Below are 19,887 nucleotides of genomic sequence, written 5' to 3' on the forward strand. Positions count from 1 at the left end.
CTGAAGCAATACGACCGCCAAGAACTTGTAAATGCCCTAAGTGATTGTCAGTGCTCAAACTGATAAAATGGTACATCATCATGCACATGTATACAAGAATATTATTTACCTTGTAAAGGATAAACATTCTGCCATATGTAGCAATGTGGGTGAACATTTGGGACATGATGCTAAGTTAAAAAGAAAGCCAACCAAAAAGTCATATACTGTTTGTTGGCACTTAAGCATAAGTGCCTAACCCTAAAAGTGACATTTATATCATCTACTCTGCAAGCCAGGGAACATGACAGAGGATGGGACAGAAGATCTTTGACACAGAGCTGATGAGGAAGATTGCCATGAAATGCTGTCTTCTGGATACAACATGGCTGTTGCAGTCAGGAGCACACAGCACTGTGACCATCTGCTTAAGAGATGAAGGGAGGTGGAGAGAGAGATAGAAATAGAAAGAGGACTAGTTACGGTCAGTAAATATGTCAGGAGAATGAAAAGGGACAAGGCAACAGAGGTGACTATGATTTCAGTAAGTTTGATACAAGGACAAAGTAAACAAAAATTTAAAAGGAGTAAAAAAGAATGGGAAACAAAGACCGATACCAAATGTTTAAATGCAGATGCTGTATTTTATTCTGCATGATATAAATATGACATGACAGCTGAACAGGGGTTATTTTGGAAACAGTACCAGTGTGGGAATGGACTTGGGAGGATAACATGTACACCCGAGACAAATATGGCTTATAAAGCACAAAAGCCACATAATAAAACTTGTCATTTAATACACTAAGTGAAAATAATTTTAAAAGAAACAAAAACAAACAGTTGTTTAGAGGCAGGTATTTGTGGGAAAAGGATCATAAGAAATGACAATTTCTGAGTAATCCTGGATACCTAATATGCTGCGTGGTAAGCATAACCAATGATAATATATTGTATAGGCAATATTTCCTGCAAGGAGATACCTTAGGCATTTCTTCAACACACAGGTACTACATGAGATAACAGAAATCCTATAGCTTGATGATAGCAATCATTGTGAAATGTATATTAGTACACAAGTTATACGCCTTTAACATGTTGATATTCTCTCAACTGCATTTCAATAAGACAGTAAAAGAAATGAAGAAAGATAGTAAGTGGGGATTGTTATACAGTGTAGAGAGTCAAATGTGGGAAACCATTAAGAACTATATCCAACCAATGGACAGAAGCCAGGGACCCTATGGTTGAATTAGGAAAAGGCTGGAAGAAGTTGAGGAGGAGGGCAACCCCATAGGAAGACCAGCAGTCTCAAATATATTGGACCACCAAGATCTCTCAGAAACTGAGCCACCAACCAGACAGCATATACTTCTGATATGAGGCCTCCAACACATACATAAGAGAAGACTGTCTGGTCCAGCCTCAGTCATCAAAGATGCACCTAACCCTCAAGAGACCTGAGGCCCCTGGGAGTCAGGAGGCCTGATGGGGTTGGGGAATGAGAATACTGCTTTTTGGAGACAGAGGAGAAGGAATTGAATGAGAAACTGTCAGAAGGAAGAACTGAAAGGGATAATGACTGTAATGTAAATGATTAAATATATATGTACATATATACATATATGACCTGTATCTTAAAAGCCACATGGACCATGACATGGAAAAAATTCAAACCATTCCATTGTGCTCAAACAAAGAAAAAAACGTCCTACTACAATCTTGTTGCTCCTTTTATCTCTTCTTTGTTTTTATTCATGTCCTCAGATTGACCATGGTTAGCTTTGGAATATTTTTTAAACCACCCCCATGCTCCTAACTGAAGTTAGGGTTCAGAGACTTTTGGCCAGACCACTGACAGGACTCTGGATTTCAAATGTCATGCCTCTCTGAAGCTAAAATTTTTCTATCTCCCTAAGTTAGCTTGGTACGTAACTCAGGACACTTCAGACATTTCCAACCACTCAGGTTGATGAATATGCATAACTGAAGGGTTTTCACGGTCTAACCTGGAGTCCCAGTTCAGCTTTGCTTCCTGCAAGTAATGTCAAAACAATGTACCTCAGGCTGAGTGACATATATGACAAATATATGATATCTTTCAGCTCTGCTGGACAAAAGACTATCATAAAGATGTTGGTAAGCCTGGTTGCTTTTGGGGAGCTTTGAGGAATAGATTTATTTCCTATAACTTCTCCTAGCTTATAGGTGGCTCCCTCACAGAGTCTTTTGGGTAACTTTCATTTCTGGTGAGTTTTACTCCAATTACATTGTAGTAGGCTCCACTTCAGACCTTATTTCAACTCATATCCTTTGTAAAGATCCTGTATTCTAATAGGTCACATCATAAGACACAGGGCTTAGGATATTATTCTGTAGATGCAGAAGCAGCACATTAAGCAATCATACCTTCCTGCTCTCAACCAATCCTCACTCTCTATTGTAATTTTCTTGATGGTCAGTCTCCAGTGTCAGGATTTTCTTCATCTTCATATCTCTTGTGTGTATCATTTCACACTAAGATGAGGTCCCTTTTATCAAAAAAATGCCAATCTATAAAATTATAATCTTTCTAAGTTCCTATATACATGACATGTACACTGTACTTGCTTGTCCTGTACACACTGTGCTGTGTGGCAGTGCTTTCTGTGTTAGCCTGTCAGTTTTCCATTTAGAACTGTTGGAGACCTTTGACAATGATAGATGATAGTATCAGTGTAATAATGAAGACAGTGTGGTGGCTTGTGTTGTGAGACTGTAGCTTCTTCTATTCAGGGGGCACTGACCAGCATGTGACTGGAAGGAAACAAAAAGCATTATTCATTGGGCGAGTGGTTGAAATCACAATTCCAGAGCTGTCTGCATGTAATAATACAATGTTCAGTTGGATTGAAACAGCTGCTTAATTGCTAATCCTTCTCATTCCCACCCCATAAAAATACTTTGGTGAATTTTACATGTGCATTACAATAAATAATAACTCATAAGCTTACCCCATAAGTAAAGGTATCCTATGGTCAAATGTAGTAGATGAAAGCTAAACTTCCAATGTCCTTTCTGAAGACAGTGAAGTCAACAGAGAAAGGGTTCTCAAGTATCTAGAAGCACAAAAGCTTTTGGAGATATTTCTAACATTTCTACCTTGTATTTTTTTTCAGAAACTCTGTATTTAAGCACTTGTAAATGTGCATATATAATGACTGTGTTTATAAAATACTTACACACACACACATATATATATATATTTAATAAAATTCTCTATACATAATCACAGATAGGCTACTGAAATTTGACACATCAATGATTAAAAGATAGATAATAAATAATAGATGATAAATACACATATGTATACATAAATGATATATTATAGTATATTTAGGTTTTTTTTTCAAGAAACTTGCTTTTAATGAGGTCTACTTTAGAAACAACTAAGTAACATTTCATAAATCTAAGTGTTTTTTCTTAAAAATATTCATGAATATTTCTTTTCTTTCTTATATTCCTGTATCCCCCCTTCCATTTGCATGATTACAGAATAATATAAAACTCATTTCACCATAAAATTCTGTGCTAGAGATGTAATAGCAACAAGAGCTCTGGATCTATGATAGCATGGGAAAACTTGTAAGTGTGTAGGGAGGAGAAACAGTAAGCACTGAAAGCAAGTGTTACCCATCATATAAAGGTTGTAATTTGGGGAAATCTCTAAGTTACATCTCTGATTGACATAGAATTTGCGGTTGATGACTGTGATGTTATTTTGTGTCATTGTGGCTAGCTATTCAATCAAACACTAATCTGGGTGATTTTTATCAAAGTATTTTGAAGATGGGATGAAATTCCACGATCAGTTGATTTTGAGTGAGCTAGTTTGTTTTAGATCTTTTCTTTGTGGCTGAATCAATCTACTGAGAGACCATGAGAGCCACCGAGGCTTCCCTCGCAATGAGGATATTCTGCCTGTAGAGAGCAGATTCCTCACTACTCACCCGATTTCAGCTTACCCCTTCTGGTCACCTGCTCTGTGGGGATCAGCAGAGTGGAACCCCATAAATTTAACATGAATGAGATAATTAATCAGGAGAGACCTAACCGCAATGATAGCACATTTAAATAGGTTTCTTCAGTGTACTTGCATAGTTTCATAATAATTCACTAAGGCAATATTTTTGCTGGTAAGCGAAAAGAATTCTATTATCCCCTATCTTTCCACACAATGAAAGAAAAATATAAAAGTGCTGTAAACACAAGCATGGACCAATTATTAGGAAAATTACATGGAGCAGGACCTGTAAACAAAACAGTTTCAAGGGCAATGATACAATGGCATTTTTACAGAAGTATAGAATTGTGTAACAGAAAAAGGATTCCTCATGCATCTTATAAAAGCAATCCAACAATTTTGCAAATGAGGAGTTTGGTTTTCTTGGGATAATTTTATCACATTCTACAATATGAGTATGTCATAAAGGAAAGTACAGCATTCCAATGCAGCTGTGTAGGTAAGGCACAAGAAAGTCTAATTGACATGGAGTGTCTCGGAGATCGATGGAACACTGGCTCCTTTGTAGTTCCAACCAAACCTACTCTTCATTCCAACGTAGGTCAAGTGATTATGACCAAGTGAGGGGGTGCTTTGGATGAACAGGGGATGTGACTGTGTGAGAGTGTAGGGTGAATAAAAATAAACATTACCTGTTCCACGGGAGCGAAACAGGGAGAATAACTCACCATTGAATTCTACTATCTGCCCCCTCAGTGATATAGAAAGATAATGAAGGAAGGGGTAGATCTAATCTTATTAATCTTCACAACCCTGGGAGACAGGTTTTGTTACAAGACACTTAGATGAAAAACTGGGCCAATAACTAGTTAGGCAAGAGAATGAAATTTGAATCCAGGGCTATCTTCAAGGCAGATGTCTTTCACTATAACATTTTGCACTGCATTTATTACATCACTACTCTGTACCAAAGCCCTTTTCATATGATTGAGTTAGAGATGGTAAACAATCTTACCTATGTCTAAAGAAATGAGCAATAACTGGATAAACGGGAAAAGTTTGTAGTGGGTAAAGGTAGAGGAAAAGCTAGTACACTGTGCAGTCACATGCTTACTAATGCCATAACCAAGATTCTAGTCGTGTTAGTGTCTTATCACCTTGACACAGGCTAAAATTATCTGAGAAGAGCGACTCAGAGATGAGAAAACTCCTCTATTACATTGTCTATAGACAGCCACTCTGGAAACCAGTCTGGCGGTTCCTCAGAAAAATGTACACAGTTCTACCTGAAGACCCAGTTACTCTCCTCTCATCAATTGTATTATTTTAGGGGGAACATGTCTATCAGATCCTTTTATCTGTGGATCTATGCATTAATCATTTCTAAGAGCCAATAAGGAGAAATGAATTATAGAGTAAAACTACATGTCAATACAACTTTCACATCAGGGAATAGCAAAGGTTTCAAGGAAGAAATAGTATTTGAAATGGCATAAAATTAGTGAATATTTGTATACTTTGATTCATAAAAATATTTTTGCATGAAAATACAGTATTTTGAAGAGCTCAGATTGCACGAGGACCCTAATTCCCATATTCCAAAAGATTCAATGGTACTATAGATGTATTTTCATGTGTTTTGTTTAGAATTAATCCTGACTGGGTTGTGTTTCTTTGGTCTGAGCAAATTTCAAGAGTGTTCTCTTCCACTGCTCATCCACTCCGTTACTTTTCAGTCTACATTTTCCTCTCCGGGTTTTAACTTCATCTGAAGTCCAGGGCAACTCCCTGCCTCATTTTGCCCTTGCATAATTTTCCAGATCACGGGATAGCTGTGTCAAAGTGCATTAACCATAGATGATTGTGTCCAAATGCTTTCTGTGGCATGGATTAATGCCACTAGTAACCTTTTCTGCCTGATCTTTGTAAACTGCCTACTTGAGACACCCTTTAGCTCTAGCCTAAGTCTTTCCCACTGAATTATTTCATCCAAAATTTCCAACAACCTATGAGAGTTTGAAATTCCATACAGCTGTCTCCATTCTCACTGAAATCAGGGAGAACTTAAGCCCCTACCTTAAACGTCTTTTAACTTTCGATATTGTATTGGCCCCACAGAAGAAGGCAAAGATCATGTTTTGAGATCATGCCTTAGGTTATTTCAGTAATCAGCCTTCTTTTACACAATCTCCTCCCTCCTTCCCTCTCTTTGGTTTTGTGTTGTCTTCCCTATTGCCTTCACCTTGTCCCTTCTTCCTACCTATCTCCCTCCTTCCTTCCTCCCTCCTTTTTTCTCTGGCTGTCTTTGTATCTCTATCTTGAAACCCATAAGGTATTTATATGCTTTCTGAAAAACAAAAGTACCCCCCTCAACCATGTTATACTCAGACTTCTCTATAAACTACAACTGTGGTGATTATTTACACACACTTTTACCTTTTCATGTAGAACAAAAGAGAAATAAAAAAAAAAACAATACTTGGTCTCCTCCTTTTCTATTTTCCATCTCCATTAGTGGCTCCATTACTGGCTCTGAACTGGTCCTTTACAAAGTATTCAGATAACACTATGAAACATCTCGTGCAAATATCAGAGAGTCCCGACAAAAGTGTCAATGTATAGTTGAGTCCAGAGAGTACAGAGTGGAGTGAAGGCAATAATCTGACTGAGGCTGGGTTTCCATTACTTCTCTGAAGAACAATTGTTGAGTTCATTCAATGGACAAAGAACCACACGTACATTTATGTTTATGAGTAATATGACTGAATCGAGTCTTTTTAAGAATCCATTTAAGAGTAGCTTCCTAAGGAAATCAGATCATGTGTGCTTTCGAGGAAAATAATTTTATTCCACAGACACAACATGTAAACAATAAGACATTTTATTCTAGAAAATAATGATTCTATACCAAAATTAGATCTAACATATTTTACCCAAAAGACTATTGAACACTACCTAGTGAAAACCTGTTATTTGTGATATTAGAAATAGATACAGACAGGTGAACAAGATGGCTCAGCAGGAACCACCATTTGCTGCATAAATTCAATGACCTGATTTTAATTCCTATAACCTACAAAAGACAAAAGACAAGAGCTGACTCCTATAGGCTATCCTCTGACATCTATATATAAAATCACATATACATATCATATAAATAGATATTATATAAACACACACACAGAAAATGGGATTTTAAATGCAGACATAATCTGGATAAGCATAAAATCAAACTCATATCAAGACAATTTTTAAATAAATATACCTAATTCCCAAATTCCCAGAGCTGGCCACACAGTATGCTGGAATGACTTACAGTATGCCAACCTGGTTGTGAATCCTGAGGTGGCAGTAGCTAAGACAGGCTTTAAAAATAGGTTTCCTTTAATTGAATTCAAAATCAATTAAAATCCCATTAGAAATATAATTGTTGTGATATAAATCACAAAGCGATATCTTTAAAATAAATGGGGGACTTCTTGAATTATTAATTCTCTGGATCACACAGGCTGCATCATGCTTGTCTGTTCTCACCTGTCCTGATTTAAGTTGAGGCTGCTGTTACTAAAGAAGGAATAATGGCAGAAGCATGTCAGAGGCAAATACAGACAGCAATAAAATATGCCAGTCCCCAGCAAATATTTTTGTGAGTCAAAAGCCCTGAAGATATTTCTCCATAACTGAGGACACTGTCCCGCCACCTACAGAAAAAGTAGAATATGTTAGGTGTGATGGTGAATACTGTCAGTATCTGGGGGGGTCACCCAGGAAAGGTCTCCAGACTTGCTAATGAATTATTATCCAAGTTAGATTATTTCAGGTGGAATGATTCACATTTACCATCGGCAGCACCAACCCTCTAACCAGAGTTTTGGGCTGAATTAAGAGGAGAAAGTGATCAGTCCAATGGTGAGCTTCAAGCATCTGCATCTGTATGGGTCAGGATCTGGCACAGCCTCTCAGGAGACAGCTGTATCAGGCTCCTATCAGCAAGCACATATTTGTATCCATAATAGTGTTTGGGTTTTGTGTCTGAGTTAGGGAAAGAACTAAAAGAGGTGAAGGGGCCTCATCAATGGGAAGGGAAGCCCTTGCTCCTATAAATGCTTAATGCCCCAGTGTAGAGGAATGCTAGGGTGGTGAGACAGGAGTGGTGTGTGGAAGGAACTTCAAAGAAACAGGGGAAGGGGATAGGGAGTTTGCAGTGGGAAAACCAGGAAAGTGCATAACATTTGAAATGTAAATAAATAAAATATCCAATTGAGAGAGAGAGAGACAGAGACAGAGACAGAGACAGAGAGACAGACAGAGAGAGGGGGGGGACTCAACTCATAAACAGTAAGCCAAAATAAGCTCTTCCTCACATGTGTTGTTTTTGATTGGTTGGATGGTTTGGCTCTGTTTGGTTTGGTTGGGTTTAGTTTGGTTGCCAAGTATCTTGACTTAGAAACAAATGAAACGAGTAACATATGAAGGGAGCCCTCAGGCAATACTTACTTTGACTCATTTTTCAAGGCCCCACTCAAAAGTCATTATTTTGAAGTGGAAAGTGATGGCGCACACCTTTAACCCCAGCACTTGGAGTTTAGAAGCAGGTAGATTTCTAAGTTTGAGGACAGTCTGGTCTACAAAATGAGTCCCAGGAAAGCCAAGGCTACACAGAGGAAATCCTGTTTTAGAAAAAGAAAACAAAACTACACAAAAAATCGTCCTTGTTTCTAGAACTGCAGTCCCTCACTGACAACTCAGAAGAATTTTAGTGTGAGCCTTTGGTTTTTATTACTTCGAAATTCTTCTACCTGGAAATACTCTCCTTTGTCACAAAAGAAAGTCCTCAGAGTATGACCTAAGATCTTGGGAGAAGTATAGACTCCCATGTCACACCCAGGCCAGCCAAACACAGTCCATAGTGCGACAAGACGAGCCAATAGAACAAATACTTTGTACAACAATTGGGTAGAGAAGCAGGAAACTTCATCTTCTTTTAAGGAAAGTGCATGACAAAAGTCCCAATTTATGTACACTTTTAAAATAAATATACAGTTTTAAAAGTTTGAGATATTAACAAAATAAGGTAGGTTGAGAAGCTTTTCTCTGTGTGAGCATATATGATATGATGATAACGTGTTTGAGTTCGGCTTACATTGTGGAGCAAGAAAATGAAACAATATCAGATAGCCATTACAACAAAGCAGGAGAGGATCATGGGAATAGTGAGTGTTTTCTTTTACAGCAGAAGAGCCAGGAACTTTCATGTGAGGAACACAATTATTAGAGTCATTGTTTAGAACAATTCTTAAGCCACCAAACTTAAGAAAGCTCTGAGCTCACTGAGGTCACAATTTCTACACAGCAGTGTTAAAAGAATTGAATGTTTTTAATTTTATTTGAGTTTTTTTGCATTTCTTTCGGCTAAAGGAAATTCTAATTTTTTATCCATTTCTTTGTCAACCTTGCTTTTCAAAAATCTCTCCAAAAGAAGGCATGCAGAAGAAGCCAAAGACAACACACTCTTTAGAAAAGTAGACACTTCTAGTTCTTCAACTGGTACTTGAAGTCAGGCTCTGTAAAATGATGAAGTGCAGTATTTAATTGTCCTTCTATCAGATGCTGGGTGGGTGTGAGCATTACCCCTTCAGAAGCCTATTGACTCTTTCAACCTTGCCTCTTGAAATCTCTCCTACCATACGAGCTGATACTGCAGGTTTTATATTTACAATGATTAATTAATTCTGCACTAAGCAATGTTCTTGACTGTAAGAATAAAATCTACTTTAGAGAGCCTAAATGACAGCTTGCCTAAAATAATTAGCCCCCATACTGATTGAATCGAAATGTTCTTCCTCGACTTTACACAGAAAATTTTCAGCAACTTAAGAACAGATATTTTTGATTTATTCTAGACTTACAATAATAGTAAGAAGGCTTGTTAAAACACTGACTTGGATAGGCAGAAGAAAGCCTAGGCAAAGGCTATTAAATGAGGAAGTAACACTTAAATATGGCTAGGACTAAAAGTACTTCACACAGCCCAGGCACAATTACACACTTTGCTTAGGTAGGTGATGAATATACACATGAAACTTACTGTGGCTCTGGCTGTAGCTGGATTTGGGAGAAGCCTGTGAGAATAGCATTATTGACCTTTGGAAATATTAAACATGCCAGTAACATATTATGTAATCGTGGATTCTGAATGTCAGAGGTTTAACATTTCTTTGAAACTCCTTGGCTCTTGCTGTCAAGTGTAACTTTTATTGAGTTTATCATGGGACTAAAAAGTTTCTTAATTTAGGATTTCTGACATATAGTCCATATGACAGAAGTAAACAGGAAAGGTAATTGTACATACTGTGGCCTCTGGGCTTTGCCTATGCATTTCACAGTAGAGTTCATGAAATTACCTTCCACTAGAAACCTTTCCACCAAAGCAAACTCAATGTAGTGCATGTCAGATGACAGCTTTTCTACAAAGTGCCAGCTTTAGTATCAAAAGGCTTTTTATGACTTATCCAAAGACCTCTTTTCTCCTCTTCTTATTTTGTATTCCCTAACCATAATACAGATGAATCCTAAATATTTCCCTCCATTTCACATGAAATCCAACTACCTTGCATTCTCAATTTGATTAGGGAAAGGAGAAGCTAGCCAAGTTTCTCTTCCAAATGAACAAATTATATTTTTTCTTAAGGGCAAAATAAGTTGAGCTTTTCTTTGCTTTGTAGATTAAGTCAGGGAAGTCCAAAATTTCACTGACAGAATTAACTCATAAAATCTTTGATCATATTTTTCATTCTGCTATGCTGTGACAACTTTGCTCTGGCTACTGACTTTAGTAATTTCTAGAGCTGGGAGTTCAGGCAGTCTGGCAAAACAATCACCAAAAGCCCTGTGATCAAATATGGCAGCCATTGGTCTCCTGTTGGCTTATCATCCAGTGAACCAGGGCACTAGCTACCAAACCCTGTCACACATGGTGGTAGGAGAGACATGACTCCTATATGTTGCTCTGTTACCTCTACATAGATATGGTAACACACACAGGTCCCACAACAATGTACACTTGAAAGAGGTCATTCATCCAAAATAAGATGTTCTGTAAGGAAAAATTACTAAGTATAAGGAAGAGAAAAATAAACACACTACACAATTAGTGATCTTCATATTAATTGTATATGAAGCCCAATGAAAATGACATAGACCTGCAAGTGTATTACTAAAATTAGTCCCACTCACTTCCTTTTTACTTTAGATATAGGACTGCTAGAATGTTTAAGTCACATGCAAACTCACATATCTAACCCTCAGCATGTGTTCATTAGCCAGTGCTGGACTGCCGAGAACTATGCCAGCCTTCCTCTATTGGTGGTACACGCATGCAGATATCCCTAGGTGCAGCCTGAAACTTAGCAATGCCACCAGCCCTGTAAATTAAACACCTTCCTCATCTTAACTAAGGACTTATCACATGCTGGCTATGGTATCAGCTTATGCTAAGACAGCAAAGCTAACAGATTTACTTCACAATTTCATTGCCAGAATGTTTGTTCTTACTACAGATATTAACAATCTTACATTAGATGAATATTTGTTTCCCCATTAAGCTGATAATTTTAAGCACTTTACTTAAAATTGGGAACGGATAGCTTTTCTGTTCTTATTCTAATGGATACAATCACTAGTCTTGACTTAAAATACGGTATCTTTCTGTAAGATAAAATTTGCTTGAACACAAAAACTGTGATACTAAGTTAGTTTGTCCGATAGACAGAGAATCATGGGACTAATGGAAAGGTAGCATATACAGTGTGAATTCAATGGAAAGAGGAGTGGTTTGTATCCCAAGACAAACCAAGCAAGATGGCACAACATTTAATATGTCACTTACAATGTAAAACTTAGAAACCTTATGTTGAAATTGTCCAATTTAGGTTTTCATGTTGCATCTGACCACGAGTGATGAAAACAACATTGGCAAATTATTGTGCTATATGCTCAATATCTCACAAAATATCTATCCATGCATTCTTGAAAACAGGGTGAGTATTAGAATTTGAGAAGTAAAGATTATCTTTATAGAACTTTATTTGAAATAAAGAGGAATACTTAACATTTGTGGTTATTGCAAGCAAGAAGCAAGTAAACTGTGGATAGTAAAGAGCTAAAGTACTGCCCCGTAAGTTGCAAGGGAAAGACCATCTATGTAGATAGGTAAGATTTTGGATTCTGTCCTCTTCCAAGATGTTGAGTATGGTCCATTTAACCTCCATGCCATTCTGGTTTTCACCCAGCAGTTACGGTAAAGATCTGACTTTTTTATCAGTAGTGATGGCAGTGTAGAGTTAAGCTAGGAAGGCAATATCAGTAGATCCCTAGTAAATGTTTGTAATACTTTCCTTCTCTCTCACATTTACTGCATACCATGTCCCAGGGATGTTTTTGGGGAACTCTGAGGTATTGAACTACTGAATTCTCCCAAAGGCAGTAACATTAAAAAAAATGTTTGTAGAGATTTCACCAGCTTGTGGAGAAAATATTGCCTTACCTGTGTTGATTAACACAGCACAGTGAAGTTTTCCCCCTGAAAAGGCTGTTGTCACATGAACTTTCCATACAGTGGTATAAACAAATCTCGACTCAGAAAAGGAACACCAAGAGCAGATGAGATGCATCATTCCACCTCTGTCTTGTTTGTCGAATAATGAGACCATGGGGTTTACTTGCAGAGTGCATGTCGGTGACTGTTAACAGGAGCAAGAGTGACCCCCAAGGCAGACACAGCACTGAAAAGCCTCACTCCACCAGGGCTGAAAAATCACTATTGCTGCATAGACGGAGTCCTTTCTTCAGGTAACCTCTAATCAGATTCATTCTCACATACTTATCTAGACCATGTGCAGCATGGGCAGAATTACTTACAGTTAGCAGGATGCTGTGTGTGGGAGCATCTGAGATCTCAGGTGAGGATCTAGTGTTGCCCTTTACCTTCTCTTTCTATAAGGGGAAGCTAAAATATCCAAATTTGAGGATTGCTTGCTTAGAGTCTCAGCTGCTCTGGAAAAGTTGATAGTGATCAGTATTTCTTGGCGGGACACATTTAAAGCAGAAGCCAAAACACTGTGTTAATTTGCTCCATTTATGAATGAACAAACTGAGCGTGTAGGAGACACTCTCTTCAAAGTCCCATAGAGCAAGACAGATCTGGAAGTCAAGTCAGCTCTCTTAGTCACTAGCCCTCCTGCAATGGTTCTATGATCTCTTTCTTATCTCCTCCTCCTAGTTATTCCCTTCCTTCTTACTTCCTAGATTTTTTTTACTTGATTATCTTGTTTCTCATAACTTTCAAGACTCCAGTTTTTATAGGCTATTTCCCAATAATGTCCCATTTAATACATTGATGATCTGTAGCTATTTAGGTGTTCTGTGAGGAGGCTTGTTTTTTTAAGCATCTTATACATTGCTGTCTCTGTAATATTGCATTGGTACCAAGCTGCATCACTTGAGGATGCTCCTCCACTAAGTTGATGGCACTGATGAGGTGCTGTCAATGAAAAGAGAGTCACAATAACCTTTCTTCTAGACACCAGGAAGTGTCACTATAAATCACAGCATTGAGTTTCAAGTGTCAGCTGAGATGCCAGCAAGCCTAGTACTCTACATATTGAAAAGGGCCATTCTGCTCTAGATAGGCTTTAACTTCATTTTGATTCTCACATAGCTTTTAACTCTTTAAGTGTAGATCTAACCCAATGTATTTTGTACTGTGACATCCTGTATCCCAAGTGTATTTATCTTTAATAAAAGTTAAAACTCTATTAAATTGAAAGTCCCATTTTAGAAAAAAGAATTACTTTCATGATCAGCAAATCAGGATTTATCTCTTGATGCTGTTCTAAATTGCAACCATGTTCTCTTGCTCAAGTTCTACCTGGTTCAAAACTTATTTGCAGAGAACAACTTGCCTTTTTACCCCCAGACTTTAACTCTCTGAATTCAATGGAAGAGAAAAAGTGCTGGGCTTCAGAGCTACAAACAAAGAACATCTAGTATTATGAAACTCAAAACAAGAAGAGACAGCATCTTATTCTTCTGTCTACTCAGATGTTGTAACAAAATTCTATGTACTTAGTAGCTTATAGCCAACAAAAGTTTGTCTCTCTTGGTTCCAGAGGCCTGAAAGCAAAAGATGAATATGCCTGAAGACAGAGTCATTATCAGGTGAGAGCCCATTTACTGGTTCATATACCATCATCTTAATGTGTCTTCATAGCAGAAGAGAGTTCTCCAAGGCCCCTTTAACTTCTAAGGCTGTATATCCTAATGCTATCAGCCTGGGTATTGGTATTCAGCACATAAATTTTGGAGAAGGCATAGATATTTGGTCCTTGTATATGTCAAATTGTTTGGCTGATTCTGTTATGTCAGCCTACTACTAAACTTAAAGCCCTTAGTGCATGTTAGAGGGATTATCATTATATTTCAGGACTGGAATTTTATCATTTTTAAAATTGCTCTGGGAAAGCCTGCAAAGCTCATTGAAACTCAAAGCATTGCAGATCCGAGCTTACTAATCATTCTTCATATACCTGCAACAAAGGCTTTCAAACTCTATGCTATAAATTCTACTTTCATTGATCCTTGGTAACAGTGAATCCTTGTAAAACACCAAGGTAGGGTGATCATTGAAAAAAGCTTTCACAGTGAAACTTTTCTCAATGTGAGTGATTATTGAGACTTGCATTCTCATCAACATCTCTTACCATAGGCCTTAAGGTCCCCCTCCAACACTATTTGTCACATCTGGAAACAGTTACTGCCATCACTTTCATGAAATCATACAGAAGAAATTGTCATCTATTGCTTATATTTACAGTGGAAAAACAAACAGCAATTATAATGACCTTGACAAAAACATAGTAAGCTCAATGGAATTATGCCTATTGCTAGCACTCACAGCCCAAACTTGAATCCTCTATAACATTAGAGGACAGTCTGAGTCCTGACTCATCAAGGTTAAGTGGAACCTCAATCTTGTTCACAGAAGGTTTACATATATTTTTCCAAAGTCATGTGCTTTCAAGTGACTAACCAGAAACCATGAGTGTTGTGATCTTCTGGGATCATTAGTAGAGCAAGGAGACCATCTGTATCCTCCAGAATTCAGGTATACTGTATGAAAGCATCAGACAAACAGACATAAATGGTGTTAAATAAACAAATAGACACTGAACATAGATTTACAACATACCTTTTGTGTGCTTCGGTGTGCTAGATACTATACTCAGTTAAACAACCAAAACATTGACTGTCTGTCACATTTCTACAGTTCATAATAATTTAGAAAATCTTTAGGATAACCTCCAAAGAAGATACAATAGGTTTGAAAACATGTCTTGGCTACAATTTTGGATCAAGCTAGAGCTATAAATTCAATTTGAATTATAACTTGGTGCCTGTCTACAGCCTCTACCTCTCACATCAATCAAACATTGGTGCAATGCAGAGTAAATACGGATGTGTGCTAGATGCCTTGGGAATAAATACTAAGCATTATCACAGTTGTATTCCTTCCATAAACTAGAATCACTTACTGGAAAAATAGAGAAGAGATAATATAGAAGGATAGATGATGGACAGACAGACAGAAAGACACAATGAGAACATTTTTTTCTATTACCCCAGGTCTAAATGAAGGAGTTTGAGGTGACTCTTGAGAGAAATCATCCTTGTAGTCTATTTGCTGCTGCTGCACTTCTCCTCCTCTCTACTCCCCTTCCCCTCCCCCTCCCCTTCCCCTCTCCCTCCCCATCCCTCCCCTTCTCCTCTTTTCTTCTTCTCCCCTCTCCCTCCTCCCCCTTCCCTTCCCCTTGTCTCCTCTCCCTCCTCTCCCTCCCCCTCCTCCTCTTTTCTCCTCCTCTCCTCTCCCTCCCCCTTGTCCTTGTCCTTCTGCCCCTCCTACTTCAATGTCCCCTGTCATTTACAGAGGCGTAGAAGACATGTAGCAGCCTTCTGTGGGGTTTCTATTTCTCCCTTTGGTGATTGCAAGGTTTCGGTTTGGGTTTTGGTTTATTAATGTTTTTTTTATATTTTGGTTTTGTTCGTTTGTTTGTTTGTTTGTTTGTTTTTAGGTCCTGACTATGTCACACTCAGCTGTATGACCTGGAAAATTTCTGAAATCTTCCATGCCTCTGTTTTTGAGTCTATAAAGTAGGGATAACAATGTTACAGTGGCCACTATGCCTTAAAGATGTTATTACAACCACAAAATTAGACAAAAAGCACTAATGAGCATGGTATGACTTTTATCTGTGAAAGCTCACCATACTCCTGGGAAACCTAGCAGCACCCCTAATCTATAGATGAAAAAACTGAGGGACAGAGAAGGAAGAAATGTTTTCAAGGTAACTAAACCAAGAGAAACAGAAATAAAGACAGACAGACAGAGAAAGAGAGAGAGAGAGAGAGAGAGAGAGAGAGAGAGAGAGAGAGAGAAATGAACAGAATTTCAGAACCACAGCCCCTATACTCTTAATTCTTACCCTCTCTCTATTCCTATTTAAAAAGCTCAAAACTACAGGTTACCTACTGATCAGAGGTTCTAGCAGATGTACCTTGTGCATGCATACCCACTACCCTCAAGGTACTCGTTAACAAACTTTAAAATAATTACTGCTTCATTTCTTCTACAACATGCCCACCAACCATCTCTGGAATTTCCTCTTGTGTTGTCTTTTTTTTTTTTCTTCTCTTAATACTCCATATTTAACACCCCTTTCTCTTTTCACTGAGGTCCTAACTCCATGGAGTGTGCTGTTACCAAAATTCTGAAGCATAAAACTTGAGTGGCCCGCCCCCTAGTGGGGAAGCAGGAAATTGACTAAATTTGCCTGGTGACACATTAACAGCTCCATCAACACCTACCTACTCATTTGGAAACTATTGCAAAATGAAGCAAGAGGCAAGTGAGGAGTGACAATTGAGAAAAGTGACACAGGTCCTCATGGCTCCCTAAAATGAATAGAATAGCAAGAGTGGGTTAGAGAGATGAGTAAAAGCTCAGATTCATTAGGTAGGCATCTACATATTCAAAGTCCAGGCAAACAATACAGGAAGTGGATAGGAAAGAAAGAAAAGCTGTGGGGCTGGAATACAGAAACCTGATAGAAGGGGAGAAGCCCAGCACAGTGGAGTCTGTCTAAAAGCACTGAGGATAAATTAAAGCAACAATATAATGATATTTTATTGTTTCTTTCCAATAGTATCAAAATATGCTAAGATAAAAGTTACAAATCATCCTGCTCTTGAGATGTTCCTTTTGTCTTTATCTTCATGTGGGCATCCTGGGCACAGAGGAGACTAAAACAATAGCATCAGAGACCTTCTGTCTTAAGGAAGACAGAAAGAGAGATGCCTTTCGTGGGAACTGGGGGATATTTCTAAGTCAGAGCTCTCTCCAGGGTAGCTGTCAGCTCCATCTGGAAATAGCTGAAGTTACTGATCAGAATACGAGCCTAGAAATTCCTTGGTGATCTTCCCCTCTGTGAGGAGGGAACAATGAATGCTTTTCCGTGCTTATAATACACTTCCTTATCCATTTACTTAATCAAATGGCTCGGAAGCCTCAGAGAATCCTGAAGTTTGATGTTTGCAAAAAGCTTTCCCCATTTTTAAGTCTTCTGCCATGAGATCTGCCCAGCTGTGACCAGACTCTCCCTTCTCAGCACCTGACATCACTTCCCAGTCAAATCCCATTTACCATGAGAAGTTGTGAGTTCTGCCCCTGTTCAACAACCTGCTCACATAAAGTGAGTACAATATGGAGATGAAAGGAGAGATGAGGTAATTTTCTACCAGTCCAGGGATGCCAGGGATCACCAGGAAGCCACCAGTAGATAAAAGAGAAGCTGTCTAGTCTGTGTTTGCTGCCCAATTCTATATAATGCATAAGGAACTGAATTTTATTTTATATATTTTTGGAGTGGGGGCAGTCCAAGATAAAAACTCTGGCAAGTTCAGTAGTCTAGTAGGGGCTGAACCTCCAGAAGTGAGGGTGCTACCTCGCATATGATGGAGAAAGGAGAGAAAGCAGATGTTGTGAAACACGCCTCTCACTGCCATATACTCATTGCCCATAGTCACAATTTCATAAGAACATTTATTGTCATTGGTGTATGTCATGCATTTTAACCATATTCAGCTTTTCCACTGTCCTCTTCCTCTTTCCCATTCTGTTCTTTCAAAGAAAAGCCTTTCCTCCCTCCTGCCCCTTTCTCATGTGTGTGTGTGTGTGTGTGTGTGTGTGTGTGTGTGTGTGTGTGTGGTGTATGTGTTTGCCTATGTAAAATATTTAAGCTCTATGTATGAAACCAAAAGTATTTTTCTGAGTCTCCTTTATTCTGTTTAATAAGATGATCTCCATTGGCATCCATTGCCTTGAAAATGACATGATTTCATTATTATTATGATGATTCATAAAATTCCATTATCATCTCTCCCATGTTTTCTTTATTCAGTCATCTAGACTATTCCATAACTTGTTATTACAAAAAGCGCTGGGATGGACATGGACTGCGCATGACATGAGCATACTGTTTTCAGTCCCATTGGATATGTTCCCTGGACTCATATAGGTGGAATATGTAATAGTTTTTATTTTTGGTTCTCTAAGAACCCTCCATACTGAATTTGATATCAATTTCCTAGGGCTTTCATCCCATCCACACAGAAGAAGACTCGTAGACTAATTACTTCTGATGAACCTCCCTTCTGAGTCCTATCCTTTGACAAGACCTTAATCTTGGAAGAGACACATTCATACCTTAGCAGGCATGAAACATATTCATCTTCTGGGAATAAAAAAAAAATCGCTGACAGATACCTTGCACTAGAACTTCCAGCCTCAAATGCTGTAAGAATAAATTCTTTGGTCTAAGACTCTCATGTGTGATATGTTAGAAACCCCATAGGCCACAAACTAATACAGGTTCTGGCTTTGGTTGTCCACATCGAGGGAAATGTCAGCATTGTTGGAAAGAGTCAATGTCATGAAGATTTGGCCTTATCAATTTACACACATAGACATATAACACAACACTTGAGATTCAACCTATCAGTTAGTAGTTCACCCACAATAACCATTGTTCCCTCCCCTATACTGGCACCTCTATCACCCTATCTAAACTTTTCAGCCATGTTTGGTTCAGTATCTTGAACCAAATCTTCCACAGTGTCATGTTTTTAGACAATTGACAGACAACTGCTTATGAGACATTTAGAAAGTGGACTCTGGCTAGAGGACGTGGGACAGTATAGATGAGCTTGGAGCTAACTTCCACTATGCTCTGACCCTCCCTCTCCTTACTCATGTTAACTGTTTTATTTTCATCCTCTCAACCAGGATAAACTGGTGCCAAAATTAATTCAGGGTCACATAGGCCACCTACACAGCCTCATAACTCCCAAGGAAATAGAAACAGTCATTAGATGTTTCCCAATTTAAAAAAGCTCAAAAGACACATGGTTTTAGTGCAGAATTCTAACAGACCCTCAAGACCTAATTCCAATACTTTTCAAACCATTCTATAAAATAGAAACAGAAAGAACACTACCCAGTTCATTTTATGAAGCCCCAGTTACACTGATATCTAAACCACAAACCCCGAAAAGAGAACTAAAGACCAATTTCCCTTATAAATATCTATGCAAAAATACTCAGTAAAATTCTCGCAGACCAAATCCAAGAACATATCAAAACCATCATTCACCATCATCAAGTAGGCTTCATCCCAGCAATGCAGGGATGTTCAACGTATGTCAATACTTCAATATAATTCACTATATAAACAAATTCAAAGGGAAGAAAACCCAAAGATCATGTCACTAGATAATAAAAATCCTTTGACAAA

The sequence above is a fragment of the Micromys minutus genome, assembly GCF_963924665.1.
Source record: "Micromys minutus genome assembly, chromosome: 1".
Classification (NCBI taxonomy): Eukaryota; Metazoa; Chordata; class Mammalia; order Rodentia; family Muridae; genus Micromys; species Micromys minutus.